This window comes from Limanda limanda, chromosome 1 (genome assembly GCF_963576545.1).
Source record: "Limanda limanda chromosome 1, fLimLim1.1, whole genome shotgun sequence".
Lineage (NCBI taxonomy): Eukaryota > Metazoa > Chordata > Actinopteri > Pleuronectiformes > Pleuronectidae > Limanda > Limanda limanda.
The window spans coordinates 14,360,782-14,386,067 of NC_083636.1; the positions used below are offsets into that span (position 1 = coordinate 14,360,782).

Sequence of the window (25,286 nt, forward strand, 5' to 3'; positions counted from 1 at the left end):
TCTGAGGCAAAGTAATTGGGCGGAGCAAAAGGTCAAAACGCAAACAAAAGACTTGTAATAGTCGGAATGAGTCGACAGGAAGGTAAAGAGGATCTGGAGGGGGTTATACAGGAGCGGGGGATTAAGATGGGAGAAAGTCACAGCCACCTGACAGAAGAGGGAGGCTTAAGTCGGGAGGTTAAAACGGGTTTTAGACGAGAAGAAAGATGGTTTCGTTGAAGATGAGGGATGAGAGGTGCAAAGGCCTGTTTTCATTGCATCAGGCCTTTGAAGCAAGTCGATGTCGTGTGTTTGTATTGATTTTAACGCGCAGGAGGTTGAAAACGTATCCATCCGACGGTATCCGTACATGGGAGCTTTGAAATGTCGCACAAAAAAAGGTCACGGAAGGCTGCGTTCAATAGCTGTTAAGATATTTCACCCTGGATCGAAGCGGTGCACCGAGAAACCCAACAAGCAGGAGACGTTACGACATGTTTTCAGAAAAGATAAGACAAGCTAGGTGGGGTAAGAGGGGAAATGAAGGTTGTAAAACATAAGGGAGGAGGAGGCGGTTAGAAGGTTAAAAGGAAGGTCGCTAAGGTGACCGCGGAGAGGATGAGATGAAATGAGAGAGGAGGAGAGGATAAGCGGGAGAATGAGATGGGTGAGCAGAGGTGGGAAAGGCGCCGATTAATTATACGAGTAGATCACTGGGACTTATTGCCTCGGATTTGGAGAAGATGCGGTTCATAAAACATTCGGAGGAGGCGGTGAGTGAAGGGGACTTAGGAGTGGGAGGACGAGTCAGATATTTAATGAATTACAATGTCAAGAGGACAGGACAGGGGGGGGGAGTCGGGGGGGAGTAGAGAAGGGTAAACCCAGGTGAGACGGGTGAGTCGAGGTGTAGTGTTGCCATGTGACCGGGTGACTCTCTGGAGGGTCGTCAGGGTAACACAGAATTCCTAATGAGGAGAGAAACGGCAAACAAGAGCCTGAGCTGCTCCTGGGATCAGTTAGAATGATGAGTTTCCCTCCGTCTCTCCTACACACTCTCTCTACGAACAACACAAATAAACAGCCTAGGATTGCATCTGGCCGTCTGAGGTAGTTTGCCTTGTCGTCCAGCAGAGGGCGCTCACTGTCACCTATTGCGCGCCCTCTTGCCCAATCAGAGAAAGCCAGCGATGTTAAGTTGTTTTGCTACGAACGCTAGCAAGCAGAGCCATCCTGCGTGGACAATTACGGCAACAAAACAGGGCCGTTGCAATAGCCTGGGGCCTCCGAACTGACAAGGGGCCCCCCCAAGAACAGCTTACTCTGTTGTTCCACAGCAATTACAGTTGTGTTTGTGCTGTCAAGGACTCTGTTGCCTTTGGCCCACAAAGTCCATTGAAGCACCAAAACATCGGAGAAGCAGCGAAGTGTTTTGAGTTCTTCGTCGTACACGGCAATGAAGATAAATACTCAACAGCTGATGGTTTTAAGCACCATCAGACTATATCTGCTATAATGATAACAACAACAGTAATACTCACAGATTTAATAATCTTAATGATAACAGCAGCAAGGAAAGGAGCACTGAATGATTTAATCGATATTATACGAAATAATATTTGCAGGACAAAAAATATACAAATGAGAGCAACCAAGCCACAAACTGGAGAAAATACAAAGACAGATCATGAGCCTATGTACACACACACACACACACACACACACACACATACACACTCACACACACACTGAGGGGCCAGCGGTCCATTCAATAATGGCTCAAATTGGAGGAAATGGCTTCTGAAATTACATTTTCAGAGGTTCTCATTTTAAGTGCACTACGGCAGATTCACATTCATTTCCTGTGGGACTCGGTCAAGCGTCACATAAATCAAACATCACACAGCTTCATCTGGCAGCCGCTCACCGCCCGTAATGAGCCTAATAGGACGTATCTGATGAGAAAATGTTTCTGTATGCAACCGAGTGGAGGCTGTCGAGCCCCTGATATGAAAAGTGTATTTACAAGATCCTGTCCGACCACGATCAGAAGGTAAATGGCTTTAATTCCCATTTATAACAATATGTTGTGTGTGGAGTAAGCTTCAGTCTTCCATTGTTACCGTGACTGTCAGCGAAGTGATGAGGATAAACACTTCACGCTACACTGATCATCATTGATGCTCTAACCGCTGTGCATTAAAATTCATTGCCTGCTAACACAGTAGTATTGTGTTTCTGTGAATGAAAACAAGTCAGAGGGGCCCACCCAAACCATAGGAGACTGTGTCACACTGCTGCCACCTAGTGTTGAAAACGTTGCTTTCATGCAGCATAATGTGGATTTCTGGAGTAGCAGTTTGAGCTCTGTGACGTGTAAATATGTCATTTTTTTAATATTTCAAATTTTATAAAAGAGCAGGAATTATTGTGCCACATACTGTCTGCACCATTTTCACTAATCCCCATCGAGGATCCACCAAAGCAAAGTAATATCTGTGGAGCATAAATGTAGTGAACACATAGACTGTATATAAAGATGGACAACATGACAGCTCCTCAAAAGTGAAGGCAAAGCATCTCAATCTTCCCCCCGGTAGCTGGCCTCCTCCATGTTAGTGAATGGGACATATGCAAAACTAAGAAGGACTATCAGATTTAAGGATGTACAGATGTACACTGTGAAAGCTCCCTCAAAGTGAGGCCAAAGCGCCTTGATCGCCTCCTGGTGGTGCAGGTCGTAAACCCAGCCTCCTCTATGTTAATGTATGAGACATGAAAATGTAAATGTCATGATTATACATTTTTGAAAGGGTGAAACGTCATGATTGAGTCACCGTTTGTTGAGCGCGTGAATCAACCCGACCTCACAACCGTGGCTCCATCACTCGATCACCACTGTGCCCACTCTGGCTCCCAACAACGTCATCGGTGCAAGATGGCGGCGTTCGTATCCTGAACATTTTGGCTTCATTTCTGGCAAGTGTGAGAAAATGGAGACCGGTCATCCATCTTAAATAGATGGAATGAGGTCTGTTATTGAGGGCATAAAATACACAAACCCAGGGTTTTACATCTACAGGAATTTAGTTGATGCACAAAAGAGCTCATCGGCACAAAGGTCAGATATCGTGTTGGGTGTTTTCAACAGGGGAAATGTAGATGCTTCATTGTTTGACTTGTAGCATATTGAGTATCCGCAGCCTCTGTTATGACTCAGCCTCTGTGTGAGTCTGGAAGTCATCTGAATAAAAGTAATGAGACATGAGGACGGAATTATTTTGTATCAACTCTAAAACCCAGGAGATGAAAAGTAATTTTGCCACATCATGAAATAATTTACAGCTCCGCAAAAACATGTTTTTATCTGGATTACAAAAGGTACCATCACATCCTTTTTCCCTTATTTTTAGGTTTGACTTCCCTCACATCACATAATGAATTTGGCTGGTTCTTTGTGTCCCCTGGTTAATGAAAAGAAGCTGTAAAATATAACAGACATCACATAGGAATACAAAAGAATCTAATATATGAGGCAGCAGCGACCTTTTCTATCTGTCTGACTCAGATTAGGGACAGAGTGAAGCTTCACTGCAGAGAATATTATTTAAAAACTCAGAAAAAATTCATAAGGGAGTGGATTTTTTTGTCTGGTTACTCATACAATAACCTTGACTAGAACCTTATTCATAATCTAAATCATGAAAAATTGTATGTGAGGAAAATGGGTATTTGTATATCAGGCATTAAAGTAGTTTAAAGTTGCCTTCTCTTAAGTCCCCTGTGCAAACTGACTTAATTTACATATTTGTGACCATAAGAAATATTATTAATGATGATTTATAACAACACAACATAACCACATCAGCAGCAACATGACATGGATAAGTTTTAAAGCACCAATTTTGTATTTATTTATCTTATTTCTTATTGAATGTTTTTGAAAATCCTTATTTATGCCCTCCACCAAATTGTTATTCTTACTATAAAGAATACTATTAATAATGCTCACCTGAAATGCTCAATTTCTACTTTCGAACAAAGATCTAATTTTGAATACTCAGGGGAATGTTCTGCGTTTGCAGTTTCCATCAGTGATTGTGTCATTTCTTTACAGTAATTGTAATAATGTCTTAGAATGAGTGGGGTATTGAATTATTGATGTGCGAAGGGTTGCTGTCAATATGCTGCAGATGAAGAAAAATGGCTGCAATTACCTGTGGCAGTGCTTTTAATGAAGGGGAGAGGATGTGCGACAGCAGCAGGAGGAGATGGAGACGTGTTGGTGTGTGAAAGAGAAAAAGCTAATTTCTACTCTGATGGAAAAAGCTCTTTAACTCCATCATGTACGGACTGAATCTGTCCAGAATCCGCCTGCTGTGTAAGAGTCTGCTCTTCAGTCCCTCCAGCAAAAGTGTTTGAATAAAAGACAATAAATGTCATTTCACATGTGTCAGTAATATCATTTGAGATGATGTTGTATTAAAATGTAGGAAGATAAGTTTCAATGTGTTTGACTGTGACAAACAACGAATATGCTGTTTGATTTGTTTTCAGTGAAAAAATATTTATTTTTCTTTGTTTTTTTACATTTCTAGAGACTTTGAGACTTTACTCAGATACTTCACTCAGATACTTTACTCAGATACTTTACTCAGAGACTTTACTCAGAAACTTTACTCAGAGACTTTACTCAGAGACTTTACTCAGACTCTACTCAGATAATTTACTCAGATACTTTACTCAGAGACTTTACTCAGATACTTTACTCAGATACTTTACTCAGATACTTTACTCAGAGACTTTACTCAGATACTTTACTCAGACTTTACTCAGATACTTTACTCAGACTTTACTCAGAGACTTTACTCAGATACTTTACTCAGACTTTACTCAGATACTTTACTCAGACTTTACTCAGAGACTTTACTCAGAGACTTTACTCAGAGACTTTACTCAGAGACTTTACTCAGATACTTTACTCAGAGACTTTACTCAGAGACTTTACTAAGAGACTTTACTCAGAGACTTTACTAAGAGAGTTTACTCAGATACTTTACTCAGAGACTTTACTCGGAGACTTTACTCAGAGACTTTACTCAGACTTTACTCAGAGACTTTACTCAGATACTTTACTCAGACTTTACTCAGATACTTTACTCAGAGACTTTACTCAGATACTTTACTCAGAGACTTTACTCAGATACTTTACTCAGAGACTTTACTCAGAGACTTTACTCAGATACTTTACTCAGACTTTACTCAGATACTTTACTCAGACTTTACTCAGAGACTTTACTCAGATACTTTACTCAGAGACTTTACTCAGAGACTTTACTCAGAGACTTTACTCAGAGACTTTACTCAGATACTTTACTCAGAGACTTTACTCAGAGACTTTACTCAGAGACTTTACTCAGATACTTTAGATGAAAAGATCTGCTTATTATTATTAGTGATATTTTATTACTAAAATCTGTTGCATATTTAACAGCTACACAGTCAGTGGCATTAGAACATTCAGTAGCATCCACTTGTTTTCTGTTGTTGGTCAAACTGATCCAATCATTTGAAGGAACTTTTCCACAAGGTACGAATCTTAGTCCTGTTCAGTCCGGACAGTAAAGGGTTGAAGAGCGGCAGACATGTTATAAAGTACAAGGATAAACACATTATGAAACAAATGATGTTGTGTAAACTGTTCATATTAAATCTGCTCTGCACGATTTCAAATCAACAACCGAAGGAGAAGTTGAGGAGCGAGGCCAGGTGGGGGTTGCAGGTGCTGAGGGCCTTTTGTCTCGTCTGCTTGGAACCAGAGAAACAAACCTTTAAAATCCTCATGTACGTGTAGAGGATTAAAAACAGAGGAAGGATGATGGAGATGAATGTGTAGATGAGTCCGTAGACGTTGTTGACTGTGGTGTTGTTGTGTATTCACTAGAGTTAATGACTTTAGCATGTGCTTAAATACAATGACAGGCTGATATATATGATGCTTATCTTCGTGACTCTCAGACATTCCCAGAGAATCCTCCAGATCTTTATTCAAGGAGGTCTGTACCTCTTTGGAAAGACCTTTTACCTAGGGAATGACCTCTGACCAGAAAAGGGACGGTCCTTGACCAATGCATTTTCATCTTCATGTGCAAAACAACTCCTTATTTAGGCTGAAGCCCTGTTGTGTGATGTCATGTTATCTCTAGTTTTGGGGTCCCACCTCCCACCTATAGAACTTCTTGCCCTGCAGGGGCAAGACAGATTTCGCCATTTTGGCCTGGGTGATTTCTCCAAGTTCCGGAGCTTGTCTTGACCTGTAAAGCTGTTGTTTAAAAAACATCATTTTACTTGTAAGTACTGGGTCCGCGGTCCTTTCCTTCATCATCAACTTCTACAACAACACGGCGACCTCTCGGCCGACCAGACTACACGTCAGACTTTGGCGTCACTGAACTGAGACGATTTGTGCACTGCGACGCCTCCAACAGCTTCGACACGGTGAGCATTTTCTCATTTTGTTTGGACGCTGGTTCGTTCATTGGGGCTGTTGAATGTGTGTCTGTGTCTTTCCACACCGATAAACGACCTGTGTGTGGGGGTTTGTTGTGCTGTTTGATGTGGAGTAAAGCTCCGTGCTAAATTTGATTTTATTTGCGTATTGCATGACGCAAATAGGGGGGAAATGAGATATTAAAGTTTAAAAAAGTAATAAGGTACAGGACATGGTTTAGAATAGCTTAATTGTAAAGATAAGGTGTGTTAAATGACATCGTGCAAGTTTAAAAAGAAGGTACCTCAAATTTTGTAAACAGTAAGACATATGTGGATTAATCACTGCGTTACAATTTGCTAAGGCATAGTCAGAAAATCCAGGTCATTTGAATAAATAAATAAATAAATGTAAAGGGTAAGGAGTAATGAGAGGAGGATAAGAGTAAGGAGATGACCACAGGGATCAGCCGCAAAATCTGGATATTAAAGCCCTCAGAGAAGGAGCAGCAGAACGGGCCTCAGTTTTAATAACTGGAGATGAAGAAATATACATCCGTGTAATATGCTCCCGCTCTGACATTATTGACGAATTGCGTCGGATGTAGCCAGTCACCGGATATTTTCATCTCATTGGGTAGCAGAAATTAAGAAAAAGCGGCTGACTAGCTAGTTCGTGGTGTGAAAGAGATCTCTGGCTGTGTGAGTTGAATCTGCAGTGTTGTTTTTTGGATGTGTGTGTGAGAAGATTGTGTTCATTGCTGTGCTCGAGCTGTGTGAGTTGAATTTGCAGTGTTGTTTTTGGATGTGTGTGTGTGTATTTTGTTGTTTTCTAGCCAGAATTGAATAAACATGATTGAATAAAATATATGAGAGGACTATAAAAACATGAGCCTCGTAATAACACAATGAGCCTCTTTTAAGGGGACTTATGAACTATGAACCTCCCTTATAAGAGGACGTAATGACATGATGATCCTCGTTAGGGGCACTTAATAAATATAACCATTCATTCCCTCCACTTTCTCCATGTGCTGGTGTGTGTGTATGATGAATGAGGACATGGCTGTGTGAGAAAAGATAAGTGCAGCAGGAGCTGATCTGTTTGGTCTGAATTAACAAAAGGTTTTATGATTGATTAAATATATATATATGTTGTGATTACAAAACGGGAAATTTGGTAAACTATAAGGACAGACATTTTGCTCTCTATGTTAAATAAAATAATTAGAGACGGGAGTCTGCCTCCCCTGCTGCCACAGCCCCCACCTTTCTGGTGTGTCTGTGTGTTTCTCGTGTGTGAACTTCCCTCTGCATCGCTCCTGTTTGGAGCAGGGAGGGGAGTTTGGAAACATGAAGGGGGATTTTCACTGTGATAACAATCTCTTCTGGGTCACAGCGACAGACTCACATATTTTAAAGAACTCTCTCTCTCTCTTTTTCTCTCTAGTGTAATAAGAAATAGATAAAATAAAGTGTGGGGTGAGAGTTTTAGGAACTCCCTTAACAAATAATGGGAATTACACTTATGCGCTTTGCAAGGGAGATCTAAATAGACTCTCAAAACAGAGGAGAGAGAGCTGTTTAAAATATTAAAGGAACTTTGACTATTGAACAAGTCTGGGTTTAAATTAGGAAATGTGTGATTGTTGGCTAAATTTGAAAAAAAAAAAAAAAAAAGAAATCATTGAAAGAGACCTCTCCAAAGTTCCCCTGGGACAAAAGCATCTGTTCAGAGAGGGGATGAATGTGCATCCCAGAGGAGTGTAGTAAATCCTCTGAAACTTTAGTGCAGTGACATGAGGGGAGATCTTTGAGATCTCACCTCTGTAAATTACACCCTTCTGTGAGACACAGGAAAAAGTCACAAGATTTTAAGAAAACAATTATTTTAATAGTTTAAGCTAAAAATCATAATTTGTTTGTTTGTTTCTTAATGATAAAGCGAGACTGTGCAGACAGTAAAAGGAAATAAAATTGCTTGTTTAAACCAGCTAGATTGGATATGGCTGTAGTTTTATAAAAATCTTTTACCGCTGGAGCTTTTTATTTCATTTAGTTTTCATTACATTCAACAATACCTAGTTATTGGTTCACTTTGGGAACAAATTGCGTTTAATTTGGCATCTTGGACTTTAAATAATGGATAAAGATCATTTTAATAAACGGATTGAGGAGATTATTTGCTTTGAATAAACAATGTGAATGTGCTAGTATCAAGAGTGCCAACATATACACTAAGGGCTGGTATAAAGTAAAAATAACATATCTGTTTTTCCTCACTGGGAATGACGCATGTGACTAGTCAGTCACTCTCTGTCTCACACTTTCTCTGATAATGAAAGTTAACGCATGGGACGAATCATGTTTAGAAAGGATGTTGGCTGAAATTTTTACAGCATTGGTTAAACAAAGGTGCATAACTGTGTCCACAACAACAGCAGTTTGTTTTCTCCAACAGTATTATAGTTGATGCATCTTATATGTGACTTGAAGTATAGAAAAAATTTACTGAGTATGGTTGAGACTTATGTCAAAGTTGAGGGGTCGATTTCATGATCTGTATCCACATGCCTATGTAAACTGTCAAAATAGTTTATGACTCGGACTGTTTTGGTGGTCTGAACTGTGCATGACCTGAAAGCTGTTGGATATTTTTATTGCTTGTTCTCCCTCCAAAGAACTGAATGGATTATTGGATAGGGGGTGTTACATTATTTTGATGATGTTTGTATTATTAAGTTTCCTATTTTGCTCCCTAATGGGTTCATAAGATACTAAATCGTTGTCTGTTTTTTTCTCTTATCTATTTACGGTGGGTGAGAATTGAGGTCGGAAGACGAAAAGGCTGCTGGCCTGTGCAGCACGCAGCCTGAGGCCTGCTGACGTCAGCGTGCGCAGTTCCTGTCTCCAGTCTGATCAAGGCCAGTACATTTTATCCACAAACTCTTTAGAAAAAACCTGCATTTGTACATTTGTGTGTGTTCTCATTTGTGGTTATTATTGCTGATAAACATTTTAACCTGCTTTCATTTGTGAGCTATTATAAGGATATTAATAGAGCACATTCATCTGTTTACATACACATGCAATACTACACTTTAGTCAGTCAAAATAAATTCAATAAAAATAAAGGGCTTGGCAACAGACTGACCGGTTAATGCATTTGCTTAATTACTGGACTTTGATTGTTTGGTCTCAACTCCCGCTGTGTAGTTGCAAAAGTGGGTTTCATTGTTTGTGCGTGGTTCATTCTGATCTGAGCTGTGTTGGAGATTCGAAGATTTTAAGAAAACAATTATTTTAATAGTTTAAGCTAAAAATCATTATTTGTTTGTTTGTTTCTTTATGATAAAGCGAGACTGTGCAGACAGTATAAGGAAATAAAAGTGCTGGTTTCATTGTTTGTGCGTGGTTCATTCTGATCTGAGCTGTGTTGGAGATTCGATATTGTGGCTGTTTGACGATTTGACGTGTGACCTTTTTGTCAAATATTATAGGGGGACTTTTGGGTTGTGTTGTTTTTAATTCCTTTTCAGTTAGTGAATCAATTTCATTTTATTGGCTGTGGTGAATTAGTGGCTTTACCACGTGATTGATTGATTTGTTTGATTAATTGATTTAAGAATTGATTAATTTGTTGGTCGATGGATCGATTGATTGTTTGAATTTGTTGATTAGTTGTTTGAATTTGTTGATTGATTTGTTGATTGATTGTTTGAATTTGTCGATTGATTCATTAATTGATTGATTAATTAATTGATTGATTGGTTGAAAAAAAAAAAGTGGGGGGAGTAATCTAAATAGCTTTGAATTTTTAGAAATTACTGAAAATTTACAATAAGAGAACATTAGTACATCGCTACAATGTGGAAGAAAGCCACAAAAATCCCAAAAGTAATTACTCCTGTTGATGTAGTACAGAAGAATAATCCTTTAGTTAAAGGCATCGCTAACATTGCAAAGATATCGGAGAAATGGCATAAACGCTGGCCTGAAATTGATCAACCATGGCCAGTAGAGGGGACTCTTAACCCAGATGTAATCACAGTAATGCAAGTACTTGTGTCCACGTACAAGGCGGGGCAAAAGAAAGGCAAAAAGGGGAAGACACGGAAAGAAAAAAGACAAGTGGAGCTTGGCATTCTCCAGTTGTTTGATAATGAGGGACAGAAACTGATCAAAGCTGCTAACGATAAGAGAGAGAAAGACGTACAAGAAATGGGACAAAATACAAAACAAACAGAAAAACTGTTGACAGACAGCAAACCATTTTTCTCACATATGAACCCGGTAAAAAGACCTCCACCTTATGAGGCAGAGACAAAGTCTAAAAGACTCTATCCTCAGCTCCCAGTGATCAGCCAGGAGGGTAACTACCATATCAGAGACGAGGATGACAAAATAATAGAAACAGGAAAAGCGGAAACAACGATAACGATGTACCCAAGTTCCAAAAGTAAGAAGAAGAGTTCCAAAAGTAAGGAGAGAACGACAAGTTCAGGAACTAGGATCAGAAGGCTGGAATGTGGATACGATGACCAAAGTGATCTGGAAGGGGCCATGTGAGGATATGACCCTGCAGTCAGGTTCATACTGGCTAGAGCGGAAAAAAGAGGAGGTAAAACCACTAACGATAGTGAGGATGAAGACAGCGATGAAGATTTGGAGCTCCAAACTCCTTCATCTTCAAAAAGGTTTATTCCTGCGATACCCAGTACTGAAATTGAAGAGGATTTAAAAGTGATCACAAGTCAAATAGACCAATGCTTCCTCGACATGGATTCACCTATTACTCCAGAAAGACAAAGTATACTGGAAGACCAGATAGAGAAGCTGCAGACATTGAGGAAGAAGCTGCAGAGAGAAGAATCCCAACAATGGGGCATGAGGGATGCATTACGCTCAAGAAAACAGTCGACACCCAGGAAGATGCTTCCAGTGGTCGTCCAAGGGCAGAATTTGGAGTATAAGCCCTGGCAGAATGCAGATATGTCAAGCATAATTGACAAGTTACCTACTCTTCAAGATGGAGCCCATTCCTGGATTTCAAAATTGGAAGAGATTATGGTGGGAGACCAACCTGCCATGGGAGATATTAAGAGAATCTTGGCTAATCTCCTCGGAGTTCATGCTATGGGAGAGATTCTACTGAAAGCTGGACTTAATCGATATGTGGGAACTGCTGTGAATGACTCAGAACTGTTTTCTGCAAACAGAGGTCGAGTGTGTAGAGCGCTGAGAGAGACATTTCCGACAAATGTACATCCTGACAATATTCTTATTGAACCATTGGGAAAGGAAGAAACCCCGAGGGCCTATGTGTCAAGAACTCATCAAGTGTGGAGAAATGTTACAGGAAATGACCCTGATTTGAATCAAATGGAGCAGTCAATTTTGAGAGCAAAAATACAGAAGGGGTTGCCCCAACCAGTGAGAAGCAAGCTGGCAGAGGTGGTCGGTCTTGGAAGCATGGAAAAAAGTGTTTATACGCAGCATATAGCCCATCAGGTGATGCTGTATAGAAAGAAGGAACAAGATCAAAAAGAACAGGACCAAGAGACCCTCAGAAAACTCAATCAAATACAACTGGTGGATAACAAGAAGATGGAGAAGAAGCAAGCTCTGGTTATACAGAATAAAGCTCCACTAGATCAACCAAACCAGGTTCAGCACCAATCGTTCCAGCCATCATCGGTGGATCCAGTTGTTTCCTACCCACAGCCAGGTTTTGATCAAGCACAGACCTGGGGAGGACGAATGTTATAATTGTGGGCAATTAGGCCATTTTGCCCGCGAGTGCAATAGGTCAGGAGGTAATTTCAGAGGAAACTTCAGAGGAGGATTCAGGGGACGATCAGGGCCACCCAGGGGACCGGTGAACCCTTACAGGGGCCCGGGACCAGGATTCTAGAGGTGCCCTGAAGACTCGAAAGGGGGGTGTCAGCTGATAGTATCTGGGCCGGAGAGAGATCCAACAATAGAGGTGAAAGTAAATAATCGACCATTGGAAGTGATGGTGGATAGCATAGCTGCTTTTACCTGTATTCGGCCTGAAGATGCTATACATCTCCCTATGTCCGGTCAATGGATACGGACAATCGGGTTTGAGGGAGTAAAACAGCTGATACCTCTTACAGAACCAATTGAGCTCTGCTACAAAAATCAGAAAATTAAAATACCCATATTAGTATCAGAACATACACCTATTGCACTTTTGGGAAGAGATGCTTTGTGTAAATTGGAGTGTACAATAAAGTGTTCACCAGGCGGCTGTCTGGTGGAAATGCCAAACAAAATTTTTCACCAATCACTGATGACAACGGAAACTGAAGCTTCTACAGTATTTTGGATCGGAAGTCTTAATTCGGATCTTTTGAAGCCAGCTAAATTGTGGGAAAAGTTCATCACCGCAAACATGCCTGATGCAAAGCCTCTAGAGTATCCATTTCACTGCACGCTCAAGTATTTCAAGAATGATGCCCAACCAAACACCGAAGAATGGTTGAATTATCAATCAAAGCAAGTTCAACTCAGTTCAGGCTGTATAATTTTGGGACCACAAGGAGCAGCTATGAAGATACATAGAGATGACTATTTGATAGATAGATAGATAGAGTACTTTATTCATCCCCGAAGGGAAATTAAGTTGTCATAGCAGCCGGTATAATTGAATACAATAAAATACAATACAATACAATACAATAGAATAAAATTAAAAATAAAAACAAACAGCAAACCTAATAAAAACACAATAAACCGACGGTAGAACCAGGAGGATAAAGAGTTTGATATCAAGAAGAGTGTGCCACATGTGACCTTGTTGGTGTGTGAAGAATATGCACAAAAGCATATAGGAGAAATGATGGCAGAAGCAGAAGAAGCTGTTTTCATACCGGTAAAAGAAAATCTTGCCATCTGGAGGAGTGAGGATCAGAGATTCATTAAGATTATGATCTCTGCTCAAGGACAAGGAAAGCCACAAACTGTTCAGATGACACATGAGACAATTTTCAGTGCTAGGATGGACTCCGACTCAATGAGAGAAGAGATGCTGCAACAAGTTCCAGAATGTTTGTGGTCTCGACATAGTACTGATATTGGACTTGTGAAGTCAGCCCAACCAGTGAAAGCTGAACTCCGACCAGGAGTCAAACCTCCTTGGAAGAACCAATATCCACTGAAGGAAGAGGCAATCCGAGGAATTGAACCACAGATTGAAGGACTTTTGAAAGCGGGTGTTTTGAAGATAACACAGAATCCCCAGAGTAACACGCCTCTTTTGCCAGTAAAGAAGCCAGATGATTCATATCGTCTAGTACAGGGGTGTCCAAACTACGGCCCGCGGGCCATCTGCGGCCCGCCATCCATTTTAAATTGAAAAAATAATCAAAAAATAAAAAATTAAGAAAAAAAAATAATAATATTTTTTTTTTTTTTTTCAATTAAGTAGCACTTAAATGGTACTTACTTATACACACTTATTGTAGTTTTGCTCTATTTTTGAAGAAATTGTACTTTCTTGATTCTTGTTGTTCTGGGTTTGTACCCTCGGGTACCCTTGAATGCACTTAATATAAGTAGCTTTGGATAAAAGCGTCAGCTAAATGTAATGTAATGGACTATGGCCCACTGTATTGTACTTCTCAGTTAACACCGTTACGCCCCCCCCCCCCCCCCGCCCTGAGCGATGCGATTGTCATCAGTCCGCTCCAGGGCAGGGGGGCGTGGTGACAGACCTTCGTATTTTTTTCTGTATGTGGCCCTCGTGATAAAAAGTTTGGACACCCCTTGTCTAGTACATGATTTGAGAGCAGTGAATGAAGTGGTAGCTGATTTTCCAGCTGAAGTGCCAGATCCACATACTCTGCTAGCCCAAATGCCTCCAGATGCGACACATTTCACAGTGTTAGATCTATGTGGTGCGTTTTTCAGTGTCCCACTAAGTATAGAAAGTCAAGGCTTATTTGGTTTCACATACAAAGGACAGTATTATGAATATGAGAGATTGCCACAAGGGTTCAAACATAGCCCTCACATTTTCAATAAAATATTGAAGGATGATCTGGTAGGAATAGATCGACTGTTAAAAAGTACTGTAGTTCAATATGTGGATGATATTATCATTTGTTCACCAGATGAGGAGACATGTCATAAAGACTCCATTAAATTGCTACAAATACTGGCAGAAAAGGGGCATAAGGCCTCTCAGAAAAAGCTGCAGTATTGTCAGGAGAAGGTAGCTTATTTGGGTCAGATACTAACAAAGGGACACAGAAGCATTTCTGTTAGTCATTTGGAGGCCATTCGCAAGGCTCCAAAACCCAGAACGGTGCGTGAGATGTTGACATTTCTTGGTATTGCAGGATATTCCTCAGCATGGGTAGAGGATTATGCTAGTTTGACGGGGCCTTTGAGAGCTATGATCAAAGATACTGGGAATGACAAACTCCATTGTAATCTTTCTTGGACACAGGATGGCCTTGTGGCATTTGAAACAACCAAAAAGAAGTTGCAAGAGGCTCCGGCGCTAGCACTTCCAGACTACTCTAAGAACTTCTTATTATACGTATCTACTTCCACTGGGGGAAAATATGCATGTGCAGTTCTATGTCAACCAACAGGTACGGGGATAAGTCCTCAACCTATTTCTTACTACTCCACTGCTTATTCAGAAGTAGAGTTAGGGCTACCACTGTGCTACAGAGCGATGGTGGGAGTTTCTTTAATGTACAATAAAGCATCGTCTGTCACAATGGGTTATCCAGTGACAATTCTGACACATCATAGTCTCAGAAATCTTTTGAACTATGGTAAATACACATTGACTATGTCTAGGCTCAGAGACTATCATAGGCTTTTGGAGCAGGAAGATGTCACTCTAGCAAGATGTGCTACGGTGAATCCAGCTGAACATTTACCAACTCCAGAGGACGGTGAGCCACACGATTGTGTTCAGGAAGCAGAGAAATACTCTAGACTTAGATCAGATTTGCAAGCCCTCCCATTGCATGAGGCAGACCTGGAGTATTGGACTGATGGGTCCTGTTATCGTGTGGGCGATAAATTGAGTGCTGGCTACGCAGTAGTAAAAGCCCAAGGAACTGGATTTGTTGTCGAGAAGGCTGAAGTGATTTCACAGCCTGCATCTGCACAGCTTGCTGAGCTTGTGGGCCTAACTGCAGCATGCTTGTTGGCAGAAGGTAAGCGAGTGACAATATATACTGACTCTGCATATGCACATAATGTGTGTCACTTGTTTGGAGCGGTGTGGAAGAACCGAGGGTTTAAGAAAACGGATGGTTCTCCAATACAGCATCACGCCCAGATCATGAAACTGCTACATGCTATGATGAAGCCTAAAGAAATAGCAATAGCTAAATGCACGGCACATAAGAGGGATGCGTCAAAGGTTTCACAAGGAAACAGAGCAGCTGATGAAGTTGCAAAAACAGTCACAGGAGCAGATAAATTGGGCAAAGTTCTTCTGGTCACTCACGAAGTGAACTTGGAAGACAAAATCACGCTTAAAGATGTGATTTTAATGTAAGAAGCTGCTCCTGACATGGATAAACAGTTGTGGCTAGACCGAGGTGCCACCCGAGATTCTACTGAACTTTGGAGGAATCATGAGGGGCTGATAATAGCACCTCCAGACTTGTTGGGTTTAATGATTCAGGAGGCACATGGGTTAGCTCACGTTGCAAGGGGGGAAGTTAGGAGAAAAATTACAAAGGACTATTGATTTTGGGCACCATGTTTGCTTGAACAGATTGATTATGTCATAGGCAGGTGCACAATCTGTCTGAAAAACAATGTTCGGAGGGGAGTGACGGCTCCTCCTGGTTACATTCCAACTCCGAGGGGTCCTATGCGTGAACTAGTTGTGGACTATGTTGACATGATAAAACCGATTGAAGGTAAGAGGTACATGCTAGTCGTCGTGGACAGATTTTCACGATGGCCCGAGGCTTGTCCAACCAAACGAAAGGATGCTCAGTCAGTTGCCAAGTTCTTATGTAAAGAGGTCATAAGCAGGTGGGGACTCCCAGATCGAATATCCTCAGACAATGGGAAAGAGTTTGTGGATAAGACGGTGAAACTGATCTTGCAAAAAGGGAATCAAACAGCGTCTTGGCTCAGTCTATCATCCTCAAAGTCAAGGGATGGTTAATAGAATGAATGGTGTTTTGAAAAATCGTATTGTGAAAATATGTCAGCATACGGGTTTGAACTGGATTGCAGCACTTCCACTGGCCCTTATGGTATGTCGCTCTAGTGAGTTGCGCGATTTGCATATGACACCGCATGAGTTAGTTACGGGAAGACTGATGCCAACGCCTTGTTTACGTACAAGTGGAAAGGGTCCAAGCCTGGCCCTTTTGGAAGATGAAATGCGGGCATATGTCACATATATGGTTAATCTGCATAAAAGAATATCCACATATGTTTCTGACAGGCAAAGAAAAGCGGAGGTGCAGGACAAGCTCGATGAGCAAACAAGGAACACAGTGCAACCAGGAGACAATGTTTTCGTGAAGGTGTTTAGAAGAAAGTGGTATAACGAACGCCGTGAAGGACCATTTGAAGTGGTTCGCAGTACTGGAACTGCAGTCCAGGTTAAAGGATCTCCAACGTGGTATCATTTATCACATTGTGTCAAAGCACCAAGTGAAGAGACACCACACATACAAAACCAAGATGTTGATGGTTCAAGAGAGCCAAGAGATAATGTGGAAGAACCTACACCAGACAGGGAGATGCATGAAAATCCCCAGAATCAGAACTCAGAAAGAGAGATCGTCCACGTTTTGGACAATGTTGATGATTCTGTGCACATTTCTGATAATGCCGGAAATTACTCTGCAGTTAATGGACAGGAAGGAAGATTCAGTGACATCGTCTCTCAACATGTCCCAGAAACAGCAGGACCTATTTCAGTTGCCAGCGAAGCGCCGGAGATACCAAAGGACTGTGACTCGGTTTCAGGACAACTCAGGGATCCAGTTAAACAAAGGAGCCCACGACCCGTTAGGAAAAGGGTTAAACCAAACTATTACTAGAACCAGGGTTGAAGCAGCCTTGGGAGAGTCAGTTCAGCTTCCATGTCAGTGTGCAGAAGAGAATAGTGGTAAGGGGCAGCTTAGAGTTGAGTGGAAAGATAACCATGGTAAGGTTTTAGTTCTGTCAGGAATATCACCATTGAGTAAGTATACATTAATTAATGACAAAAGGAGATTGAAGGTTAAGGGAGATTGTAGTCTTTATGTATATAGGCCTAAACAGGAAGATCAAGGCGATTATACATGCTCTTTTTATGATCCACATTTTCGAAGTGAGTGGTCCGATTTTGGGTTTAGAGTACATATAGTGACATTCATGATAAAAGGTTTGAGTCCTATTGGAGATTTCATGGTTACTACAGGAGTTCGGGAACAATTTACCACAGTAACCACTCCAGGGGTGATTAGTACACGTATGATGGAAAAGAATGATGCAGATTCATCTGTAACAACTCAGACGACTGTGTCAGACGGGGGCAATGACTTATTTGACTCGGTTCAGACACCAGAACGCATGACTGATCAATACCATACAGTACAAAAGAGAGACACCAAATGGAAGGCGTTTGGGTTTGATCCTTCAGTGTTACAAATCGCAGACCCATGGGCGAGCAGGAACTTATGGTTCCAGCAATTAACTCATTCCGTAAGATCGGTTATGAATCAGAAGGGTCCATGTGTGGTAAAAGTTCCATCGCCGAACTCATGGTCTTCAATTTTAGAGACTGTACCAGAACCACTAACCCCGTTATGCCAATCTTATGCACTATCTTGGCTGATGTATCAGCAGCGGTCAGCAACAAATCGAGCGATGGCCCTTTCAGTTAGTTTGTTTAAGCCTAAATCCACTTGTGCTTGGTTGATGGACTTAAAATATGTAAATGTACTTGATCGGCATGAAGATATCAGAATGGCGGTTCCTGATATAATGGTAGTGACATCAGCAAGAACTAACAGATGTTTTTGTTTAAACAAAACTTACAATGGGCCGGGAATGTTTATGGGGGTGTCAGATTGTGACGAATATACTGTATAATGGACTTGGGTAAGCGTGAACATAAATTCAGCAATGAATTCATAATTGAATTCAATTGCAATTGAAATACATATGAAGTGACTATTCATGTGCCACATCAAAAACTAAATAAAACTTTAAGGGTACGACACATCAGCCTGCCTGGGAATGTGACCATAGGGAATTTCAAGGATATTTGGTGGGTTTGTGGTGATAAGGCATACATATTTCTACCGTATGGGTGGACAGGATGCTGTTATATGGCAATGTTGAAACTCCCATATGAGGTTTTAACTATGCACAAGGGAGAAGAGCCAGAAGAGGCCCAATCTAATGTCGCTCCCGGAAGCAGGAAGAAACGGGAGATGGCACAGTTTAACAATTTGGAATCTTACCATTGGAGGATAAGTATAGGAGAGAAGTGGGGAATAGGATTATTTCCATGGTATGGCGTGACATTCTTGGCAGATCACATTGATAACATTACCTACACTCTACAGGGTTTTGCAAACAAAACCATAAGAGGCTTTGAATTTTTGTCAAATACTCAGAAAAGCCACAGATTGACGTTGCTAAAACATGACATGGCTCTTGACTACATTTTGGCCAAACAAGGTGGCCTTTGTTTGGCTATGAACTTGACTGGAAATGCTTGTTATACTCTGATTCCTGATAGCGCTGACAATATGACTAGTGTCATAGATGCATTGAAGGTTATAAGAGATGCGTTTGGCCCGTCGGAGGACGCTGGATGGTCTGCAAATTCTTTGTTGCGAGAGAAATTAGGGCCAGTAGGAGCAGTATTAGTTCAGATTTTGGCAGCACTCCTTATAGCGTTGAGTGTGATGTTTTGTTTTTGTACGCTGCTGTTGACCTTTGCAAAGGTTATGATAATGAGATGGGTTGGAGTAGTGATGCCCGGTGATCAAATTCAGATGCCATTATTACATGGTGCTGACGCGGATGCTGATGAGGACGACGTGATAAGGGGCCCAATGGTGGAAACATATCCCTTTTGAATATCTGAAGTTGTTATAATCCTGACATTTACCTCTGTTACTGTTTAGTTATTTCATAGTTTCTTATTACATTAGTGATGTGTTTCCAGGGGGGAAATGGAAAATGTGACTTCTAATTTCTCATTCACTTATAGAATGTTAATCTGTATGGATCTTTTAATTTGTATCTGTGTTGTATGTAAAGATACTGGTTTTCTTTTCTTTCATTCTAGAACATATTGGGGGACGATCACTATGAGGGTGGATTGTTCAGGGACTCCGATGTGTTGAATGGACGCTTCAAACATGAACAATGCGAATGGACTGAAGGACTCTGGACAACGATACAACATCCAGATTCAAAACGTCATTGATACTACAACTGGGAGTCAATGCTGCTGAGAAACTGCAGTGTTATACATTCTTATGTCTTACATATATTGCATGAGTAATATTAAAAGTGACTTATATTCTTTGTGTGTTAATTACCGGGAAAAATTATGTTTTCTGTTATTAGGTAAATATACTGGGACCTCAGATGTTTTCTTTATTTTCTTGACGCTAAGGGACAGTGGGGCTAGGCAGGAAAAGGTCCATTGAAGGGTCCTATGGGTCGACCAGCCTGACCATGGACATTGTTTTGTTTTTATTTGCTGAGAGTTCCATATGTATTTGCTTAAAGACATTTCTTACACAATTTGCTAAAAACCTAATTTCAGTGGTGTAGGAGTACTATGTATGGTCGCCTAGGCAGAGGGGCCGTGAGAGAATTTTCCTGTCTAGATTGTTTGATGGATAATATCAAGAAAGATAGCTGCCAGACTGGGTTTTTCGCTCTCACAACTAAACTCCTAAACACAGTTGCTTTATTATTGGAATCATACACCTGTATGTTTTATTCTTTTGGTTATGTCAAGACTTTATTTAGTCTCGAAGGGGGGTTATGTCGTGTATTCACTAGAGTTAATGACTTTAGCATGTGCTTAAATACAATGACAAGCTGATATATATGATGCTTATCTTCGTGACTCTCAGACATTCCCAGAGAATCCTCCAGATCTTTATTCAAGGAGGTCTGTCCCTCTTTGGAAAGACCTTTTACCTAGGGAATGACCTCTGACCAGAAAAGGGACGGTCCTTGACCAATGCATTTTCATCTTCATGTGCAAAACAACTCCTTATTTAGGCTGAAGCCCTGTTGTGTGATGTCATGTTATCTCTAGTTTTGGGGTCCCACCTCCCACCTATAAAATTTCTTGCCCTGCAGGGGCAAGACAGATTTCACCATTTTGGCCTGGGTGATTTCTCCAAGTTCCGGAGCTTGTCTTGACCTGTACTGCTGTTGTTTAATAAACATAATTTTACTTGTAAGTACTGGGTCCGCGGTCCTTTCCTTCATCATCAACTTCTACAACAACACGGCGACCTCTTGGCCGACCAGAATACACGTCAGTGTCAGAACACGACAGTTTTACCACAGAGTAGTTTCCACTGTAAACTTTGTGAATGATGTTCCCACACAGCTGTAAAGGGGAAGTCAACGATATCAAAACAGCAATCGCAAGAAAAGGGAACAACCATGTTACAGCAATTAGCATCGTAACTGTTTGAGTTGTCATACGTGTGTTGTACTGCAGAAGACAACAGATGGCCAGGTATCGGTCATAAGACATCACAGCTAAATTAAAGAATTCCACACAAGCGTAAGAATAAACACAGAAGATCTGCAGATCCACTTGGATTCTTCCTGAGAGATCACATTTTAAGAAGTAGAGAAAACCTCTGCTCATTACCAACAGGATTTAAATGATCTTTTTCACTTTGGATGGAGCTGTGACCGTTTTCCACATCTAGCAACATAAAGCATATTTATGCATTTATTTCTATGGAACTGGATTAATGCACTTTACACAGGCGTCCCATAGAAAGCAAGAGAGATTCATTCAGAGCTCTGCAGCTCGTTAACCAGAGAGGACCAGACCACACAGGCCTGACCTCCAGGTTCTCCTCCTCACACACAAGCTTCTGACCCAGTTCCACAGCTGCCTCTCTCAGAACACTGAGAACATCAGCATCTATCAGAGGTTCAAGCCCAAAGAAGATCTGAGATGCAAGCTGTGGATCTGATCGATATCAGAGAAGCTGGTTCAGGAAACGTCTTTAAAACATTTCTCTTTACTTCAGACTTTAACTAGATCTTACAATTTGATATTGTATTGCCTTTAAATGTAATTTTACATGTTCCTATGTTTCTTAATATCTCTTCTCATTTGAATTACATTTTAACATGCTTTTATTTCTTATCTCTACTGTACATAATGCATTTCTTGTATAAAAGGTTCTGTATTAATAAAGTTTTTTGGGATTATTCTACCAGGTGGTGAAGTACACGAATCCTCTGATGTTCAAAAAAAGATTTTATTGTTTAACAAGGTGATCAGTTCCCTGTGGAGTCATGAGCTGATTGCTCTCTGTGAGAAACTGCTCTGGACTTTCTGAGGGAACCAAACTGTCTCGTGTGAAGACGCCTCAGGGACACACGAGCTGCAGTGACCTTTGACCTGAGGGACCAGCCGAATTCACTTTAATGATGTTTGGTTTCTTTGAGAAGTTCAGTGGGAATCACAATATTAGTTTCATCGGAGACGTTTTCTCGTGTTGGTTCCATATTTCACTTGATCTGGTTCGTTTTGGTTTCACATTGTAATTTGGGGACTAAAGAATTGATATTGTGGTTTTAAATAATCGTTCACCACAGGTCCATCAAACAGGGACCAGATGCATCTTCTTACTTTCAATCCCCCCCCGTGGCACAAAGGCATTGGTTTTATTTCTGGGCTCTTCAGTCAGTGTCAATTATCAATTCAATGCATCAGTGAAGTAAACATTTGGACCTTTATTGTGAAGTTAAGAGATCAAAGGACAAAAGAAGACATAAGGCCTGAGCCGGATCCCGAGGAGCAGCGGATCCACAGCACAAGGCTCCCAGACAGAAACTTTACAAATGATATTTAGGTTCACTGGAAATAATTCCTCTCAGCGTGAAGCTGTTTCCGTGGAAACAACTGTGTGACGTGGTGACACAAAGTGTAACTGTGGCTGTAGCTGGTGATGGACGAGAGCTTCTACACAGAGACTCTGTGACCTTCAAACAGACGTTTACACGGGATCCTCAGTTTTGACATTTGCATTTTAAACATTACGGGATTCAACAGAAACTGCAGCACCGAGAAATACGGTTATAAAAAATACTAAGACGGTTATAAAAACAATGAACTGTCCGTAGATGTTGTTCACTGTGGTGTCAGAACACGATAACTTCACAATCAGGAAGGTATGACAATACAAACTCTCCAAGACGTTTCCACAAAGAGGCACGGATGGTTAACAATAAACACTAGACGAAAAGCAGTATTATTGTCACAGTGAACCTCTACGGACAGGCCTAATCCCCTGCTGTAACCAACTGTTTCCATGATGTTACCTCGGCGTTCGCCAGTGAAGACAAGGTGGGTCTATCGGCGTTTGCGGACCTTAAGGGGGATTTGGAGAACAAAGGAGAGAGCCGCGGGGGGGCTCGCTGAGCCTCGCGGACCGATCGCGACGTGTGATCTAATTAGCATATGAATCGGAGTCCAGCCGCTGGCTAGAACCTCTCTCTACTCACCATTGGAGGAAACCACAGACCCTTGAAACTAATGTCACTCGTGATTGGTTGGTAGAAGTGTTGCTATTGGTCACCTTATGGGTCATTGCAGTGCACACGTGGGGTCACAGCATTCCGCACGTGGGGTAAGCCCCTCCCACACAATATTTATAATAAAAATGTATATATTAATATTTATTATTATTTATAAGTAAGCCTTTACCAAAAGCACTGCAGTTAATTAAAACTAAACATTCATGTGATGCTTGATGTTATAGGTGAACATATTGTACAGGGAACAAATGTGAACAAGGTATATGTGGAGTGAAAGCTTTATTTACATACAGCAAAAATATTGTACAAAAACTCAGATGAGGCTTGAAATGTTTCTCTGCAGCCTCTGGGTCATGACTTCTTTGTGGGACTCTTCTCCAGTGTGTAGACGTCTGTGGTGTGTAGCTGTGAGATCAGTGTAGCTTCCAGTCTTATATGAAGTGTGGGACACAGGTCGGTGCGCTCCTGGCTGTGGAAGGATGGATCCATGTCATCTGTCCCGCTTCAATCAGCTGTAAACACATTCAGTAAAATTAGCACAGTTCAATGACAACATACACCTTTACATGTAACTGGAAAATTATTTAATGAATATAACCTTACCCTCTTTCTTCTCCGACAACTCCTCAATGCTGATGTAAGGTCTGGTCGGATCATACTGGCTCATAGTGTGTCTTACTACATCATGGACAGGCAGCTGGAAAACAACACATGTAACATGACTTTATTATTAATAAACGGAAATAGCCGCGCTGCATCACCGTTGGAAGATCCACAGCAAAAAAACACCAAAACAATTCATAAACAGTTACTTACATTCAATGGCTTAATTTTCTGCACTTCAAATCCGGACTTTCAGCGTCTCAGCCTAACGCCTCTTTGTTTGTGTGTGTGTGTGTGTGGGGGGGGGGGGGGCTGAGGCTGTGAAAACATACAGAAAAAAGTCACGTTGATGAAAAAACTTAACGAGAACAAACTGTTACATCTAAGTAATTCATACATATTTACACATGCACTAGATCTGCTCCAGCACTCGATGCTGTATTCGTATTTTAGCAACTTTCTCGCTATCCCAAAGAGTGGCGGACATGCTTTCAGATGTACCAGTTAGCTTAGTGGTTAGCATGGCGTCTCTAGCTCACCGTAACTCAGGGACTGTGCGCCCGTCTTCTCCGCCTCGACTCGTCCACACCGGGCCCGCGGCTCTGCTTCCACACGCACTCATCTTCTCCTCCAGGGAACAGCGTCGTGTCGACTTCAGCAAGTTATTTACCCCGAAGACAGAGTCACTCGTACGGGACAAGCTAAACACGAGCCGCTTCCTGTCTGCGGGACACTCGACGCTGCTGCACGGCGTTTACGAGGCTCTGATTGGACGAGTCCATCAGCTGATGACGCGAGCGGGTGACGTGAGCAGCGGTTACTTCATATGGGATAAGTATTTGACTGAGGCCAGGTTTATTTTTTGTGGTGTTTAGTACATTTACACACATGATTCACGCTGTTCTGTGTTCGTAACCTTATAGTTGAATGCACTTATCGTAAGTCGCTTTGGATAAAAGTGTTGACTGTTTTAATGGAATACTGAGAAAGTTTAATAACAACAATTAGACAATTGAAGTTCAAATTATGAAGGAATTTAAGCTCTATATTGTGTCTCCTTTATATTTAAAATAATAATCAAACTGAGTGGAGATGTATGTTGTATCCAAACAGCCGGCTGCTGTGTTTTGTCACTGTGCAGTCCATGGGGGATTAAATATTACACTGAAAAAATAAATCATTAAATCAATGTATGTTTCATAGCAATTTTGAAAGTAGTGGTGAAAAGGTACCATTTATAATTCATGGAACAGCTTAGTTTGCCATTGACATGTGAATTTGATGCCAGTATTTTGGGAGGACAGATATTTTTATGGAAAGCCAGTAGAAGTTTGGAGCTTACAGGACACAGATGATCATACCCAGCATCATTTATTTGCTGGTAGAGGTGTGGTTTACACTTCCTCTGTGCATTTAACCAGCACAATTGAAAAAGTGAC

At 41.1% G+C, this 25,286-nt stretch overlaps 1 long non-coding RNA gene and 1 pseudogene across 1 annotated transcript; both read right to left on the reverse strand.

The window, feature by feature from the left end:
• Positions 1–5,544: 5,544 nt before the first annotated feature.
• LOC132998666 (olfactory receptor 4S2-like) lies at positions 5,545–21,334 on the reverse strand (annotated as a pseudogene).
• A 2,174-nt stretch (positions 21,335–23,508) lies between these two features.
• Positions 23,509–24,160, reverse strand: LOC133010529 (uncharacterized). Its single transcript, XR_009680684.1, has 3 exons — positions 24,061–24,160; positions 23,848–23,941; positions 23,509–23,756 (listed from the first exon to the last, which is right to left on the reverse strand). It is a non-coding gene; the product is annotated as an uncharacterized LOC133010529 (long non-coding RNA).
• Between the last annotated feature and the right edge of the window lie 1,126 nt (positions 24,161–25,286).